Source organism: Crinia signifera, chromosome 8 (assembly GCF_055691185.1).
Source record: "Crinia signifera chromosome 8, ASM5569118v1, whole genome shotgun sequence".
NCBI classification, from domain to species: Eukaryota; Metazoa; Chordata; class Amphibia; order Anura; family Myobatrachidae; genus Crinia; species Crinia signifera.
The window spans coordinates 109,284,561-109,302,206 of record NC_139224.1 but is presented as its reverse complement, the minus strand read 5'-3'; positions in this window follow the sequence as shown (position 1 = coordinate 109,302,206).

The window sequence follows — 17,646 nt, the reverse complement described above, 5'->3', positions numbered from 1 at the left end:
GAATTGAAGAGTCGTTTGTATTTGAGAAAACAACGGCCAAGTGAGTCATTGCGACAGTTTGCCCTAAGATTACAAGAAGCCATGTAGGCCATGCAGGCAGTAGAGGGTAAAGACAAAGAACAAGCCGACAAAACAATAACCAATCTATTTATAGAGGGAGCAGATGGAGAAGCAGTCAGGTCACAGTTGTACCTTCTCCGAATTTAAAGAGACAGTTCTACAAATCTTGGGGCTGAATAAAAACCTTGAAAGTGACCAGATCAGACCCGTAGAAAGAAATCCACAGAACGCCTACTCCTATGAGGGTATGGACCCTTTAGTCTGTAATGGGGAGGTGCTCCAACAAATGCAGGCTTCAGCCAGACCAGACCCGATAGAGACTCTGAATTGACAAATGAATGAGATGACGCTTAAAATATCTCAATTAACACAGAAATTGGAAGAATTTGGTCGGGACAGCGCAGAAATCGACGCAGAGAGTGGTGTCAAGATCGTGACACCAGAAACTGCCCCAGATGGGAAAATACCAGAGAATTAGGCCGGAGGCCTACTGACCAATTTGATCAGCAGGGTCGACCAATCGGTCTATGACAAACCCTTTCAACTTTACACAGATGCCAGTAACTGCAGGCTCGGTGCTGTACTTTCCCAGATACAGGACGGGCGTGAATGAGTTATATCATACGCCAGTAGAGGCCTCTGCACGACCGAGCGGAATTGCGAGAATTGCAGCACCTTCAAACTAGAGCTGCTTGCCCTCGTCTGGGCCGTCACCAAGAAGTTTAAACACTACTTGGCTGCTACCCCGTTCACCGTCATGACTGACAACAACCTGCTGGTACACTTGTCCACTGCCAAGCTTGGGGCCCTCAAACATAGGTGGATGTCCTGCCTTGCCAACTACCGGTACACCACGTCTTACCGCATTGGAAAAGCAAATGCCAATGCAAACGCCTTATCACGACTGCTCACGACAGAGGTTCCTGAAGATGACCGAGACCCAGATGAAGACGTAGAGATGCCACTGTTCAGAGCCGTCAAGGGGAAGAAGACCGTGACCTCAGATCCCCTGTCAGCCACAGGGAAAACACTGCCGGAGAGTCCTCTACTAGCTGCCCCGACCATGAACTAGGGTGAAGTACAGCATCAAGATCCAGTACTCAAGGAGTTTCTGACCTTACTCCAGCAAAAACGCCACCTGAACCGAACCCAATGGAATGAGGCCAAAATTGAACTCACCGTGTGGATCCTGGCACTCATCACCCTGTCACCCAAGTGGTCGTCCCAAGGAGGCAGGCCCTGTTATTTCTGGCTGCCTACCACGACAAGTCCAGTCATTTTGGGGTGCAGAAAAAAAAATCATCCTGCGTACCTGGTACTTTTGGATAGGCATGAGAGAGGATGTGGAGAAGTGTTGCCATGAATGCATCACGTGTAACTTGAAGAGACATCCCAATGCCTCTCAAAAAGACTGCTTGCATTTTATTAAGACCCAACACCCCCTGCAGATTGTTGATCTGGACCACGTTAAGCTGGAATCAAGCACCAGTGGGCATCAAGATGCCTTGACAATAACAGATCATTACAGTAAATGATCAGACTCGTTGGCTATCCGGACTTCATATTGACTGACCAAGGTCCCGCCTTCAAGTCACAACTTTTTCACAAGCTATGTTCCTACTACTGGTGCCGCAAAGCCGGAACTACTACCTATCATCCACAGAGGGCACTATGAACGGACCAATCAGACCATCATTGGCATGCTCCGCAGCTCGTTGACAGAAGACCGCAACAAATAGCCAACCCTCCTTCCCGAATTGGCCCATGAACATCAAAAGAGAATCAAAACTGCTCGAGAAATTGTCACCCAACGAGTCGAAAATGCGCAACACTGTCAGGAAAAAAGCTACAACTTAAATAGCAGACCCGAGCCGTTGAAAGTTGGAGAGTCTGTGTGGAGGAAACGTAACCACCGTTCCAGCAAGCTCAATGCTATGTGGGAGAGTACCCCGTACACAGTAGTTAAAGTACATGGTAGACCTATGAGATCAAGAGGACTCCTGAACAGTGTTCCCTCTAAGCTGTGCGCACGTGCGCGCGCACACAACTCGACGAGCGTGCGCACAGACATTACAACAGAGCGCACAAAGCAGCAGTGGTCCCGTTTTGCAGTTGTGGACTCAATTAATGTGTGTTTCACCCATTAACTACATTGTGTGCTGTGTTTTGAATGTTTAATATCATTTTGAAGTAAAGTTAACACAAATGCTGAATGTAATTTTCCAGTTATATATAAGTGACGCACAAAAATGTTAATTTCCTTCCAAAGTTGCACAGCCAAAATCCTTTGCCGCACACAGCCTTCGTAAAATTAGAGGGAACATTGCTCCTGAAGGACCCATCAGTTTGGTATCCAGAGACCAGCCAAGCGGAAAGACCCGCCTGAGGTGGAGGGGCAGGGAATCCCAGGGGGCCTACATTTACATGACCCCATTGAGTTGCTGGTTTTCATGACCGGTTTGAGATCCTTTACCCCAACCCTTTTTTGTAAGCCGAGTCCAGAGGTTGACCTGCCTACAGAAGGTCAGGATTGGCCCAATCCAGTGCATGACACAACTTAGGCTAACAGCCTAGTTGAACTAGTCCGCAAGTCAGAGCGGAAAACAAAGGGCACCCTGCCCTTAAGGTACAGAGAGTAATAGAATGCACAGTTATGCAATGTAAAGTAAAAGTGAAATGTGTCATTGTATATATTTAACACTTTATTGTACAAATTGTAAATTTATAAATCATAATGTAAACACTGCTTTATTTGAATGTAAAGTCAGTATTACAAAAGGTGCCTTAAAACACTTGTTACCAAGTAAGAGACTGTTCCAGGACTTTTGTTGCCTCTCAACTTGATGCCTGCGGACAGGCATCCTTCCAGCGAGAGGGCATGTGGTACCCCAGAACTGGGGATACCCCACCTATTCTCTTTTCTCCTTTTCCCCATCTATTTGCCCATAAATAATATGGTGGGCTGGAGTGTATTCGGGGGGTTGCCATGCAACTGCCCCGCAGCTGGACTTAATATATGAATAGCTGAGGGACCCAGTGCCCACCTGGACTCCCTGCAGCTTAAGGGTCATTTTCATTGGTGGCTCAGTGGGCGCTAAGCTGAAGGGGCGTCCCAGCCTGTTACTGGGCAGAACAGTGTGTATCGAGTGAGGCCCAGGAGGTGTGTGGTGAGAGGGCATCAAAAGTAAGAAGTAAGCAGTGGGGATGCAGGGCATGAAAGAGAGAGGCATGCAGCAGTTTGGGTCCTGGGAAAGACTGAACTGTGAGGCACCGGAGGACAGAGGCTGGTGACAGGCAGCAAAAAGAAGAGTGCGCACAGTCTGATGTGGCAGCCAGAGGATGGCCGGGAGGAGAGGTCATGGCTGGACCCCCGAACAGAAGCTGCTGACAGGCAGATACCACCCGGCGGCTGCGGAGAGCAGGAGACCCGGCAGTGTGAGTCCCAGCGCGGAGTGATGCGCAGCCAGGGGACGGAGATCTCCGGCGTCAGTGCCCGGCGGCAATACCAGGACTGGACTCGGGGGCAGGGAGAGTAGTGCTGCAGGAACCAGAGTGCACTGCAGCCACGGCCAGACCCCAGCTTCGACCCCTGTAAGAGATATCCCTGCACCAGTGCCCCTGAACAGCCATCAACAAGGCTGTGGGGAGAGAGGGACGCAGAGCAGCCCAACAGTGTCAGCCCAGCAGAGGTTTACAAGTACCCAGCAGAGGTTTACAAGTATCCAGCAGAGGTTTACAAGTGCCCAGCAGAGGTTCACAAGTGCCCAGCAGAGGTTTACAAGTGCCCAGCAGAGGTTCACAAGTGCCCAGCAGAGGCTTCCAGCAGTGTTCTCTCAGCCCAACAATGACCGGCAGGAGCTGGCAACGGCACCAGAACCCCAGGTATCTTACAATTGCCCTGATCACACACTCACCCCAGAGCCAGCAGCCCCACTAGCCTCAGCTTACCCAGTGGCCCGTAGCCCTTATCCCTTCCTATACAGGAACTGCATCATCAGATGCCACTTCTCTTGGCCAACTTATTAGGCCCTCAGCTATTAGCCCCGATCAGGACAGCCAGCCTCTCCAAACAGGCCCCTCAACACAGGTCACTTAACAGGCCTTTTGCTTGCAGGGCCGCAGGAAGTCTTACACGGCCCACTCAGCCAGTGCCTTACCGGGACCAATCAGAGACTGTACAGGCCTGAGCCTGTTCCTTCAGTGTTTAATTGCTACACTGCACCTGGTGGTATATTTGGTGCACCTAGGCCAAAGGTACCTAACTTTATGGGTAACTTGTGCAGTTTAGGGGAATTGGTACGCCCTATTGGGGTGTTATCGTTACACGGTATCAATTGATGTATTGTCTATACGGAGTTGCCTTATTTGTATGTGCCTATCGTTAATGTTTGAGACCTTTGGTGTAGCGTATTGTGCGAATTGCGGCCCAAGGTTTCCTGGGGGCCCCATCGCGCACAGTACTCTTTAACTGAATGTATTACAGTGTATTATGCATTGCATATGCCAGCTCTGATTTTAATTGATTGAAATTGAGTGCACTGTTCTTTGATTGATTAGTTGAAATTGTGTGCAGTATATCGTGCGAATTGTGGCCTGCGGTGATAGGGCCCTATCGCACACAATATCGGTGAAAGCCTTTTATACTGCATTCTTTTGTCATTGATTGGCAGTTGTTACTTCTATTGCATTACCTAATCCTCCTTATAGCGGTGACCCATGATCCAGTGCTGTCTAATAAAACATTCACGTGTGGTGAACGCGTTATTGTGTGTGTGGGTGTTGCTCTTTGGGGTTCCTTGCCCCTTTGCCCTCAGAGTTCAGGCGAGTGAAGCAGGAGAACCGCTGATGTACAGAGACAGGAAAAGCGCCAACAGAGGAACAAGGTAACGGCCACATACTTGCACGCAGTCTGACAACATTACAGCAGTAATACATACATATATATATATATATATATATATATATATATATATGAGTGTGTATATTTGTGTCTTTTATTAGGGCGTAAGAAATTAGCTATTTTCCGATTCCTCAATAGCTGCATTGCAGCAGCTTTTAAATTAACCTGGAGCACCCAAACTAAAGACTTCTCAGGCAGGCTGACACTATATTCCAATTTCCACACAATGCTGTAAGTGACATCCTCAATGTTACTACAAATGCACTCGGCAGAGCGGATGCTAGATACAAGCTGTCGTGGAAACTGCAATCTGTAGAGAGAATGGGGGGAAAAAACAGGCCTCATTTTCAATATTCTGTATTCTCATAAAAACGTGTTGTTTCTGTCACTTTTCAATCTCCCTGAGTCGAGCCGAGCACTGTATAATAGCTAGTTAAAGGCAGCAGCCTGTGAAATGGTATTTTTAAAATAAATGGAAAGCCACGTCGGAAAGCTTGGGAGGAATATTGCAAGGCCAGGGACTGACGGACAGCCCCTGAGAAAAGCAACAAGCGTTTATCGTCTGCGAGTGGGGGAAGGAAAAAAAAAAGAAGTGGATTAAATGAAAGCTGCAGCCAGCAGCACATTACCAAGTCTGATATTGACACAGCTGCCGTGTAGGTTATTTTTCATTGTCTCGTCAAGACAATGTATCACATAATATCAATCTTCCTCCTATCTATAGACATCACAAGCTAGCGGCTGTGCCAATTCTATCTCCTATATTGTAATGATAGTTTACGTGTATAGTATCGTTACTCTGACAACACATTTCTTTAAAAAAAAAAACAAATAAACAACAAAAACCTACCCCTACAATTTAATTTCAAATGCGATCTCAGAGGTGCAACTTGGGCATCTTGTACAGAGACACAAACAAATCTCAAATCAAAAAAGAAAATAATTTTGTCAACAATATGCTCAATAATAATTCTGATGTTTCACAATTTTGCTGCAACTGCGTCAGAGTAAATCCCAGCAACAATGCTAGTGGGCCAGATTCTCTAAGCTTCAAAAGTGATAAAATGGAGAGTGATAAGCAGCCAGCCAATCAGCTCCTAGCTGCCATGTCACACACTGTTTTCAATTGGAAATAATTAAATCAATAAATTGAATACACTTAATATAGTTTAAAAATTGCATAAAGCATGTAAGAACAATAAAAGGACAGCCCAATATGCCAGTTACCACCCTTAGTAAGACTAAATGAGTCCTCCAACAGTCCTTAATCGGTCCAAAATGGCACAAGTTACCGATGGCTGTGAGGGGACAATAGGATTCAGTCCACAGGTCCGTGGATACAGGATTTTGCTTAGCAAATAGGGACTTCAGTGAGTCCTCCAACAGTCCTTAATTGGTCCAAGATGGCACAAATTACCGATGGCTGTGATGAAGGTTGTATCCAGTCCACAATTTTTTTTCGTCATTTATTCTCAAAGTTGTGCGTTGCTACCTTTGTTTCTTCTGTTTTCTCTATGGGATTAACTCTCCCTCCACTAAGCAGCTGCAGGAAATCATACTCCTGGTCAGTGACCCCCAGCTCTGTCCCTTTGGGCCAGTTCTATATAATTTATGTCACAGACTGTGTTTGAAAAATGTCAGACAGGAGCTGATTGGCTGGCTGTTTATCACTCTCCATTTTATCACTTTTGACTGTTGGGGACCCAACCCAAGACACAAAAAAACAGCTCCTGGTAAAACAAAAAATAATAGTACATTTGCATGAAAATAGAAATAAGAAATGCAGGTTATGATACATATGTGTTTTTTTAGGTCCTTAACAAAAATACTCTATTATAGCCACCCATTGTCTCAGGATAGTCCCAAATACTAATGCAGTGGTTTCCAAACTTTTTTGAATAATGCACCCTAAATGAACACAATTTTTTTCATGCCACCCCAAAAAAATATTAAGTTAAGTAAATTGTGTTTATAATTCCTCCTCAGGGTTAGTTTTGTGATGTGGTAAAAGATTCACTTCTATTTATCCACATATTTTATGATGGAAAACTCCAAGCACTAGTTTTGCATTTTATACTGACAAATTTGAATTACTCCTGGACCACCAACCCGAGGCACCCCTGTAAGTGTCACAAGGCAGCCCAGGGTGCCACAGCACACAGTTTGGGAACCACTGTGCTAATAATTAAGGCATACCTTCCAACTTTTAGAAATCCTCAGTCAGGACTACGATTTGGCCCACCATGCATGGGCATGGTTTTAGTCAAAATGGTGGGCAGGGGTGGATTGGGACTTCAATCCAGCCTGGGAAAAAATTGTGTAGCAACACAGGGGGGGGGGGAGATGTGGCGGCCACGGATGTAATGCGGGTGGGGGATATATGTAATGCGGGGGGGATTGGCGGTGTCTGTAATCAGGGGGAAGCCTCACCTGCTGCTTTCTGCCGGCTCCTGATGGGGGAACGGGAGCTGGGAGCCCACTGCCACCACACTTGTAGGCCGATGGTAGGTGCTGTGCACTATTGCGCATGCGCAGCAGCCCTCCTGCACCCATTTTGGATGTGGGCAAAGTGCAGCGGCCCAGCAAGCCCAGGGTGGCGCTCGGCCGGCCCATTTTTAAGGCGTTTTGGGAAAGCCCACCGGAAATTGGGCTTGGCTTAGTGGGATGTCCTGATTGTGAAGCCATGCCTATTTTATGGGGCCCAGCACTGTGACAGCTAATGGCCCTGCCCCCCTGTCCCTCTGCCTCCCGTGAATACATGCTGTGCGCAAGTGCACTGGGAAGCAGGGTGTACTCCCAACTGCCTCCCCCCCAGTTGGGAGGTATGCTTAAGGGGCAGACACGCTAGATGATATAGCAGACGATATGCATGATAATGACAATCACTAATAATATTTTTATGCATATTGTCTACATTGTTAACCTTGTGTGTTCTCGCGGGTCGTTAGAGATGTCATCCATTGTCTGTACATGCAGCACGATGGAGGATATTGCTAGAGAGAGCCATGCTGCTGAATGCGTCTCTCCCAGCAAAGACAAGAGTGTCACTGACAATATTTCTGGGTACACATATCGTGTAATGGGTAACCAGCTTAAAGATCTTGGCCACTGCTCCAATATGTAATCCAGGACCCTTAAGTGGACACATTAGCACCAGCACCCCCTGCTTTGCAGATATTGTAAAACATCTTGTTTTAAATGACTTTGCAGTAAGCTTCTTATTTCTGGTAAAGATACTATATTGCTGCACTAGTTGTGAAGTTAGTATCTTCAGTTTTAATTGTGTTTGTAAAGCACCACATATTATGCAGTGCTCTAAATTGGGTTTACACATAAAATTACAGTGGAGCAAAAAAGTACTTGGCCAGCCACCGATTGTGCAAGTTTACCCACTTAAAAATATGAGAGAGGTCTGTAATTTCAACTGTGAGAGACAGAAATCACATTGTATGATTTTTTTTAACAATTTGTTTGTAGATTCTTGTGGAAAATAAATATTTGGACATCTACCAACCAGCAAGATTTCTGTCTCTCACAGATCTGTTACTTCTTCTTGAAGAAGCTCTTCTATCCTCCACTCATTACCTGTATTAATTGCACCTGTTTAAACTGGTTATCTGTATAAAAGACCTGTCCATACCCTCAAACAGTCAGAGTGCAACCTCTCCACCATGGCCAAGACCAGAAAGCTGTCTAAGAACACCAGGGCCAAAATTGTAGAGCTGCACAAGGCTGGGATGAGCTACTCGACAATATGCAAGCAGTTTTGGTGAGAAGAGATCAACTGTTGCTGCAATTATAAAAAAAATGGAAGAAATATAAGATCACTGACAATCTCCCTCAACCTGGGGCTCCATACAAGATCTCACCTCATGGGGTATCAATGATCTTGAGAACGGTGAAGACACAGCACAGAACTACACGGGGGGGACCTGGTCAATGACCTCAAGAGAGCTGGGACCACAGTCATAAAGGTTACCATTAGTAACACACTATGTCATCATGGATTAAAATCCTGCAGCGCCTGAAAGGTCCCCGGCCCGTCTAAAGTTTGCCTGTGACCATCTAGACAATCCAGAGGAGGATGTCAAGTGGTCAGATAAGAACAAAATAGAACTTTTTGGTATAAACTCCACTCGTTATGTTTGAAGGGAGAAGAATGATGAGTGGCATGCTCAAAAACACCATACCCAGTGTGAAGCATGGGGGTGGAAACATCATGCTTTGGGGCTGCTTTTCTTCAAAGGGGGCAGGACGACTGATCTGTATTAAGGAGAGGATGAATGGGTCCATGTATCGTGAGATTTTGGCCAAAAACCTCCTTCCGTCAGTAAGAGCATTGAAGATGGAACGTGGCTGGTTCTTCCGGCATGACAATGACCCCCAAACTAACCACCTGGGCAACTAAGGAGTGGCTCCGTAAGAGCATTTCAAGGTCCTGGAGTGGCAAAGCCAGTCTCCAGAACTCAACCCAATCGAAAATCTGTGGAGGGAGTTGAAAGTCCGGCGACAGCCCCAAAACATGAGTGGGAAAGAAATACCTGCTGCAGTGTGTTCAAACTTGGATAAGAACAAGAAGAAATGTTTGACCACTGTAATTGCCAACCGAGGTTATATTACATATTTAATTCCATAATGCCATCTCTATTTCCATTGCTCCATATATCTCTAACCTCATCTCCATTCATACACCCTCCCGCCCTCTACGGTCAGCTGACGACTGTCGTCTCTCCTCCACCCTGATCACTGCTTCCCATGCTAGAGTACAGGACTTTGCCCGTGCTGCACCCCTTCAGTGGAACGCACTCCCTCGCTCCATTAGACTCTCCCCGACCTTGCAAAGCTTCAAACGGGCACTGAAAACTCACCTATTCATCAAAGCGTACCCTTCCACTGCATAAACCAGCTGGTTCTCCGACCCCTTGCCTGTTTACATCCTGCTATCTAACCACCACCCCCTCGCTTGCACCTCTTGTAATCTGTCTGTCTCCCCTTCCTACTAGATTGTAAGCTCCTCCGAGTAGGGCCCTCTTCCCTCCTGTTGTCAAAGCCCACTTCTCTTCACATTTCACTCACAGCTCTCCTTTACTCCAACACTCAGTGACCATCTTCATACTCATCTCCATCATTGGCCTCAAGCCTCTAGTTGTATGTTGATTGGGTTCTCACTACTTACATTTAAGCTGTAATGTGTATTGAACTGTGGTGCTCTTTATTTGTACTGAATTTTTGTTATTTATTCAATGTTATGCCAAGTTTTGTCTCCCTGTATTGTTCCTTTGTACGGCGCTGCGAAACACTTGTGGCACCTTATAAATAAAATTATAATAATAATAATAATATTTATTACAAATAAATTGTTTAAAAATCATACAATCTGATTTCCTGATTTTTGTTTCCACATTCTGTCTCTTACAGATGAGTGCACTGTAGCTATGATGGAAAATTGGAAATTACAGACCTCTCTCGTCTTTTTAAGTGGGTCAACTTGCACAATCGATGGCTGTCCAAATACTTTTTTGCCCCACTGTATATTAAAAGAGATACACTAAGACACAGTAAAATTTGCAATAATGGAAAAAGGAAACGCAGACACCACCGTTGATGATTCGCTGCCACATGTTCTCTATAGCTTGTCATTAGATTCTCAGTATTACTGATGCACCGTCACCTATTTACTATGTGGTCAATACAGTTAGGAGTGAACTGGGGTCAGCGAGCAGTTGTCATTAATGAGTGACACTGCAAAGTTAATTTGCATTGTTTTTCAGAGGAAGTTTGCAGGTTTTTTTGTGTGCAGCCCTCTTAGCAGGTGAAAAGGTAAAGACCAGTGGCGGTTTTTACCTATGGGCTGCAGGGCTGCAGCCCTCCCAGGTAAAATCCGCCACTGTAGTGAAGCCAGATGCAGTCTGTGAGACTGCTCTGGCTTCACTGTGACTGGCAGTGACTTCCAATTGGAAGTCTGACCTGGCAGTCACAAAGACAGTCCCATTGGGAGGTGTTACCGGCTTCCGGGATGCCTTTGTGCGGGCTGCCGTGCAAAAATGTCAGATGCGCATGCACAGAACCTATATAGGTCCCGGTGCCTTTAACTTACATTGTACAGGCGCCGGGACCAAGATTGCTTCTATAGGCTGCTGCCCAAGCAGCCCATAGAAGTTGGCTGCATGCGCGGTACATGTGTGTACTGCGCATGCGCCAGTCCCGGCGCCTGTCAATCATCACAGCACACAGGCGCCGGGACCGGAACGGGAGGCAGCATCAGGCGGCAACAGGGGGAAGGGGTGTCTGAATGGTTATCCTTAAAACATAGACCATTAGCAGTGGCAGATTCAAAAGATTATAGTTAGCAGTCAGTTTCAGACAGAGAAATACTGTACGTTCTGCCCATGTGCAACATTTACCTATGCTGATCTATATTTAAATAATATTCATACATATTATTGCAAGTTATAGAATAAGATTTATGGCTTTATTCAGACCTGCTCGTTAAACAGCATTCTCTCGCTGCTTAGCGAACGCCCGCCCCCGCCACCGAGCGAATATCCGTGCCTTTATGCAAGTGGATGTTTATCCTGACACATCCATTCAAATGCGGCCGTGCAGGCAGAAAATCATTCGATGGTCATCGGCAATCAAATGTTTTTTTACCCGTTCGCAAATAAAAGTCAGTCTAGGCTGACTTTTATTTGCCTCGGATATGGCCGAAATTGGAGCGAGTCAGCTGCCCACCCCATGTAGGCTTCAACATCTGCATGGGGACTCCCAGTTTAATTCTGGGCGCACCCACCATTTTTGTGAAAGTGCAGGGTGTCCCCATGCAGCAGCCCCTTGTCCGTCCCTTACTCTCTGTGGGAACGCCTTGGTGAGTGGGATACTAGCTGATGGCGTTTGCACTGCGGGTCTGCTCATGCCAATTTTCACCGATAGGCATGCACAGACCCGCAACATCAGTCCCCAGACCGAATTCAACTAATATCAATTGAACCTAAATCACCCCCATAGTCTGTAGAGGGCAGGGCCGGTGCAAGCCCCCCCGCCCACCCCAGGCAAAAAAACCTGCGCCGCCCATCCGCCCGCCGGGGGGGGGGGGCACGGGTGCGGACGATACTGCGGCACGGGGGGAGAGGGTGCGGCGGCCGATACTGCGGCGGCCGATACTACCCCCCCCCCCCCGGAGCATAGGTGGTGCCGCGCTGAAATCCCCCCCAGCGGGGAGCGGGGAGCAGGCGGAGCGGGGGGAGCAGGGACCATGCCACGGGCGGGATAGGAGAGGGGAGAGGGAGGATGGATCACACAGACTTACCTGGTCCCTGCTCCCTGCTTTCGGGTACCTCTTTATGGTACCTCAGCAGCTCAGTACCGCCCTCCAGTGGCCGGCGCCCTAGGCAAATGCCTAGTCCTGCCTAGTGGTGGCGCCGGCCCTGGTAGAGGGCAGTATAACACTTCATAAAATACAAATTAATGATATATATACCATAAATCACTTTCTTACAGTATCTAATGAATGTATAGAGTCCTTGAGTCATAGGTGCCAATAATTGGTCTCAAATTCTTCTTCATGCCTTCTTACTACATACTTACATCTTACTACATATTAAATCATCGTAAATATAATTGGCTTCATTATCTTTAAGTTGCATTATTTTAACAATAAAAGAGTATGCTGTGCTTTTTTGAAGTAGATAAATGAAAGTTATTTAATATGCAACAAAAAGAAAAACAATATAAAAATAAAATAAACATAAATTACATATATTTAAAAAGAATACATTTCATGAACTGTAACATACAGTACTAAAAAGGTGCAATCAATTTATGCAGTATAGTCACCCATCACTTATATTGGGGCAAAGCCCGGTTTTTGTGGAGCCAGATTGTCCAAGGTGGTGTTTGGATGAGAGTCTCTCTCTCTGTAATTGTGAGCAGCAGACGGCACTTTGGTGTATTGTTGGCAAGGTGGCTTTCCTTGGGGAGACGGCAGTGGGCTGTATGGTGTCAGTGGGCTGGATATGTCTGTCTCCCTTGATGCCATTCCATAGGGTTGCTTCTGGAGAGTTTTCCCAATTTTCCACAGAAAAAAAGTGCTCAATGTCAACCATCAACTTGGGTTTTTATGTTTGTTCAGGTCGCATGATCCTAGCTCTAATAGAAAAACACTAAAATCCATTTCATTGTGATGACACTGCTTATCTAAATTAATCTGTATTAGGCCTTTAGGCCTGCATTTGAAATGGACTTGAAAGAAGCTTACTTACAATATTTTTAACCTATAGATTCTAATACCAATATTTTATTGCACATTATCAAAATGCAGAGCATTTCTGGCAGTACCTGGTTCTGGGGCGGGTGATGATATTTAAAAGTGGTAGCTTGCACTGACGCGTTTTGCTGTTGTATACACAGCATTGTATTGCAGTTGTTTTTTGTTTGCTCCTACACTATTATTGCCCTCAATAACATTAATTTCCACTAATTTCCAGTCTGTCCTGCACACCTCACACCTCACACCTCACAGTGTTGTTTTTAGGAAAATGTTGCAACGAGGTAGCTGGATGACTATGTTAAGCGACATACTGGGTGGCACAAACATGCAGCACATCTAGTAGGAGTGGCACTGCAGCGGCAGACAGAAGGATGATGAAACAGAAAAATAGCAGCGCTAAAGGTCGGCTAGGGTGAAATATAACACGTGGTGACCCCGCACCACAAAAACACAATGTAACAAGGAAATGTGTACTAGACACATATAATTTGCTATATTTCCTCCTGCGAGCCAAAAGATTAAAACGGACAGGGACGTTCCTATCTCACTGGGAGCGGTCCTCTTCTCCGTCGTATAGAATATTGTACCAGGTAGGTAGTGGGTGTAGACACTTTCCCTTCACCAGAAAATTCTTAAACATGAAAAAGAGGTACCATACGCCCCTTCAGGGTAATGGCGTCTCCTCTTCTCCGATTTGTGAAATTCCTTAAACACACCAGCAAGGCCCAGGTATTTCGTGTATTCTAAGAGGTCTCTCCAAAGGTCAAGAAGTACATGTGGGAAACATGATATGGCCACAAATAGAGTAGTACAGTACTTTTATTTTTGACAACATAGAATAGACACACTGGGGTAAAAATTTAAAAGATGTTTTTCAAACGCCACACAGGAGAAAAACTGAACAATTACCGGAACAGGTGGAGAACAAGATGAACCAAGTTCTCAAATGCGCTATGTGTGAAGAGTCCCGGGAACCCTCACATGGGCACTGTCCACGAAGTCCAGGCAAAAGGGCTTCTCTCAGGTGGGTGTCTGCAGTAGATCCAGATCCAACGCGTTTCGACCGTACGCTACGGTCTTTTTCAAGGATGTATTTTCTCTAGCTGCAGAGTGGGATTTAAAAGGCATGGTGACCAATCACAAAGTGGTGCTGTTTCGCGCCTCCTGTCACGTAATTACGCGAGGAGGCTTGCGGTGCATGTTCTGTGCCACACTTCCGGCATTGCGTCCTCCGGCATCGCGTCATCGCGTCTATGCCCCACTTCCGGTTTTGTTATTACGGAGAGCCGGCGGGTGTACGTTTAGAGTCCTGCTCCCGGAAACAGAGGCAGCGTATTATTGTCCCATTTCTGGTGTCGGTATCGGGGAGAGCAAAGAATGTATGTTGCTGCCCCACTTCCGTCCTGTATATGTTCATATTACTGCCTCACTTCCGGCTCCGTTTTTGACAGTACAGACAAGGAGGATCTTTAATGACTGTGGAAGATCTCAGTATAAAAATTCCATCGGAGACAAAGTGCGCTGTGCTCCGTGCATATTTGATCAGGCATGATCCACATATAAGTATAAAAAGAATACAATAAATTAGTACATAGAAAAGGGTTACACTGACAATATAAAAAGGCAAATGGTGATAAGCCATATGTGAAAAACATGAATTTTTTAAAAGGTGCGACCATAATGTATTAAATATTTAAAAAAAAATGGAACTATATCACATAGGGAAGGAATTTTAATAAAAAGCAGCTTTAAGGAAGGAAAGAAAGGGATATATGCAGCGGCAGACAGGATGGCAGTTTCAAAAACTGTGCCAAAAAATGCTCCAAAGAGCACATAATGCAAATACTATGGGCGCTGTCATTGCTGGGCTGATCAGGTGACTGCGCGGTGCGTTTTTTGGACACTTCCTGAAAATGGATGGTTACCATACACAGACGCTGGCTTCCTGTCCACCAAAATGCAAAAGGGATTGCGGATAGATGTTTTGACATTTTTAGTCACTATTTTGGTTTGCGCATGCATGCTACAATCTGTACGCATACGCAGTTGTTCGATAATTGAACCAATTGTGAATTCACAAAACAGCAATCAGGTTTGATAAACCCCCTTAAGGTGCCCATACACGTACCAATTACCCGGTACTTTTTGTGCCAAGATAGCATTGTTGTGCATGCGATGCGATGCTATTTTAGCACAAAGTACTGGGTAATCGGTATGTGTATGGGCACCTTTATTTCTGTGCAGGCAGTGTGGACTCTGCTTGCTTCAATCCCTGAGCTTTTGCACTGAATGCACACCACAATATTTCCCTGTACAGTTTGATTGCCAACAGATAGAGATCTGTACTCCATGCTTCCATAGTCTCTCAATCAGCGTGATAATATAAGGAGTATTTATTTATAATTAATTACATGCCATCGTTAAAGAATTTGTAAATCATTTTCTGCGTGAGTGCACAGGTGGAAGCACTAACTACACTGAAAAGGGCTCTCATCCAAGACATAGCATGGATTTCCTTTACAAAATCAATTTGCTGATGAACAATAAAGTACATTTTAATGAATATTTAGATTTGAGCAAATTAACAATTTACAACAGCAACATAATATTTTTATAGTAGTGTTATTATAATAGAGCCCATAGACAATAATATCCAACCAGTGCTGGACTCAGAGCAAGAAAACCAGCTTCTCCAATGTATGCAGTGCATGTATGTAATTATCTCAGTCCTGGGACTCAATTGTGGCTTTCTGAATATCATGTAATGTACCAGAGATGGAATAACTACAGATATATATTAGGTATGTGCACCGGCCACTTTTTGGGTTTTGGGTTCTGATTACCTTGAGGTTTTGGGTTCTAATGGGTTTTGCCAAAACACCTTCTAAATGTTTTGTGTTTGCATTTTATGGGTTTTGGGTTCTGATTTTTTTTGTTAAAAAGGCATAAAAACTGCTTTTTTTTTTTTTTTGCTCCTACGCTATATTAACCTCAATAACATTAATTTCCACTCATTTCCAGTCTATTCTGAACACATCACACCTCACAATATTGTTTTTATGGCAAAAGGTTGCACCAAGGTAGCTGGATAAATATGCTAAGCCACACAAACTACTAGGTAGGTAGGCAGTAGCACTGCCAGTGGCCACCACAAAAGGTAGTTACACAGCACCAGTAGCAGACTATTATGCACCAGCAGAATTTATAATAATTCATTTTATTATTAGGTACTGTTTGGCAGTGGCACTCAGTGGCACACGTCAGTGCACCAGCAGCATGGAATTATTTTTTACAGTCCCTCGCAGCACAAGTATTATTTTTTAATTAAATTATATATAGCAGCCTAGTATGTAGTTGTACTACTAGGTAGGTACACTTAGGCAGTAACACTGCCAGTGGCAACAGTGGACTGAGTAAATAATACTGGCAACCTCTATTCACAGTATTTAGTGCAGGCAGCATCAGTGGACTATATATAATTAAATTAATTAAGTATTAATAATAATATAGCAGCCTAGTAGGTAGAGAAACTAAAATACTAGGTAGGTAGGCAGTAGCACTGCCAGTGGTCACCACAAAAGGTAGTTACACACCACCAGTAGCAGACTATTATGCAGTGCACCAGCAGAATTTATAATAATTCATTTTATTATTAGGTACTGCTTGGCAGTGGCACTCAGTGGCACATGTCAGTGCACCAGCAGCATGGAATTATTTTTTACAGTCACACGAAGCACAGGTATTATTTTTTAATTAAATTATATATAGCAGCCTAGTATGTACTAGGTAGGTACACTTAGGCAGTAGCACTGCCAGTGGCAACAGTGGACTGAGTAAATAATACTGGCAGATTGTCACGACCACCATTGCAGCTACCCTGGCTCCCTGTGCTGTTCCAGTCTCACAGACTTATGGCTCTATACCCTCTGCCCTGGCGCTCACCTCCGCTGCTGATACCAACACTGACTGGTTACAGGAGAACTCTGATTTTCAGACTAAGTGGGATACTATCCTTGATAACTGTTCTTTTATGCTAATGAATCTGGTGATTGATTATAGAAATAAAAAAGCCAAAGAACTAGAGACAGAAATAGAAAATATCAAAACCAAATTGGAACCCTTTAACCAAACAAGAGAATTTAAGGATAAAGATACGAGAGCTATAGAGAGACTTATGAAGTTTGAACAAGAAGTTATTGACAACAAATGTAAAAAGTTTCAGAGAGACCTAACGGATTATCAATCCAATAATGTCAGAAATTATAGACTTAAACATAAAAACTCTAATCAGTCGAGAACCAATAACTATACCAATAAAAACTGATACAATGACAACAGAAGACAATCTGAAAAAATGGGAGACATAAAAGTATATGATTCACCTCAGTATAGGAGTAAATATTTTAATAAATCACAGAAT